The sequence below is a fragment of the Parus major genome, chromosome 2 (assembly GCF_001522545.3).
Source record: "Parus major isolate Abel chromosome 2, Parus_major1.1, whole genome shotgun sequence".
Lineage (NCBI taxonomy): Eukaryota > Metazoa > Chordata > Aves > Passeriformes > Paridae > Parus > Parus major.
This window is the reverse complement of record NC_031769.1, coordinates 92,617,782-92,619,104: the sequence shown is the minus strand read 5'-3', so window position 1 is coordinate 92,619,104 and position 1,323 is coordinate 92,617,782. Positions and strand designations below refer to the sequence as shown.

Here is a 1,323-nt window from a genome sequence, read left to right as displayed (position 1 = left end):
GAGGGGAACCCTGCATCTGGATTAAATAAAGAACAGAATTAATGTTTCGAAAATAGTCCGAGCAAAATGATATTTGCACGTCCAGTGCCCGAGCGGCTCCGTATGCTATAGGGGTAATGTAAAGGATAAGCTGTGGGCACACACAATGCGCATTCCCCAGAAGATCCCTGTCTGCTGCTGGGAGCTTATTAACGCTCCTAATAAATGGTGCTGACTCCAAACCGACACTTTTCGGCTTAAAACACAGGGTTTGTCTCCAGCAACTAATTGCAGAGGTTAGCTGATTTGAGGGGAAAAACAACGGCCGGCTGTCATGCTCCACACGCCTCCCCACACGTACTGCCACTTTCAGCACCCCACCTTCTTCCCTCATTGCAAAGTTTACCCATCCAAACTTTCCTCAACTTGCCCAAGTGCTTAATTCGCATTAGGATCGCGACTCGGCGCTATGCTAATGATCACCGAAGATAGTAATGGGGGGAGGGAGGGAGGGACGAGGAGGAGGAAAGCTTTTATAGCACAAAATGTCTGGAACTGCGTTATTTCTATTCTTCTTTTCTCTCCCTCCCTTCTCTATCTCTCTCCCATTCCTTCCCTCCTCTCGACCCCCCCCTCCCATTTTTTTTTTTTTAACACGTACATTAAACTCCCTGCCTCCCTTCCTCCCCCACCCCACCCGCATCAAACGGGCTATTTTTCCTCTTCTGGAAATAATCGCTACGGAGACATTGTCCTCCGAGTCCTCCTCGCTGTCTATACGTGAATAATTGTTTTCTCTGCCCGCCCACCCCCAACTTCCTTTGATAAACTGTGTACTTCTCTAACGGGGATCACGCAGCGACCGACTCGCCACGGAACCGAGAGCGACTCGCAAACAAGGGGGGGGGACACACACGGACACAGCCCCACATCGGGCATTTCACGCACAAGCTGGATCGATGTTAGCGGGGGTGGGGGGAGGAAGGAGGGGGGGAACAACCCACTGCTAATAATTGAAGTGGCTACTCGGGGCTCGACGACCCATCACCCTCCTTCTTCAGCCCAAGCTTTTTACTTTAAAGTGCGGCAATTTGTTCTTTGTCTCTTAATGGATTAATATAGCAATCCGCCCCCCCTCAACGCCCCTGACGGAGCGTACAAAGCCAAAAGGCTGCCGGAGCCCGTAGGGCTCCCCCACCCCCCGGCACCACCACTGCAGCAAACCCGACCTCCTCCTCGCGGAACAGCGCAAAGTTACCATTTTGGAGCTGCTCCGATGACCGGGGGGGACAGTCCCCGTACCCGGGGGGAGGCGTGAAGTTGAAGGGGTTTTTTTTCCCCCCC

General features: G+C 52.7%; 1 protein-coding gene across 3 annotated transcripts in view; it reads right to left on the bottom strand.

The window, feature by feature from the left end:
* ZNF516 (zinc finger protein 516) overlaps positions 1-1,320 on the bottom strand; it is a 100,720-nt gene extending 99,400 nt beyond the window's left edge. For all 3 annotated transcript variants that reach the window (XM_015617195.3, XM_015617193.3, XM_015617197.2), the window contains exon 1: positions 1,238-1,320. The gene's annotated coding sequence lies outside the window, so the exon portion shown is untranslated. The remainder of the gene's footprint in view (positions 1-1,237) is intronic.
* Between the last annotated feature and the right edge of the window lie 3 nt (positions 1,321-1,323).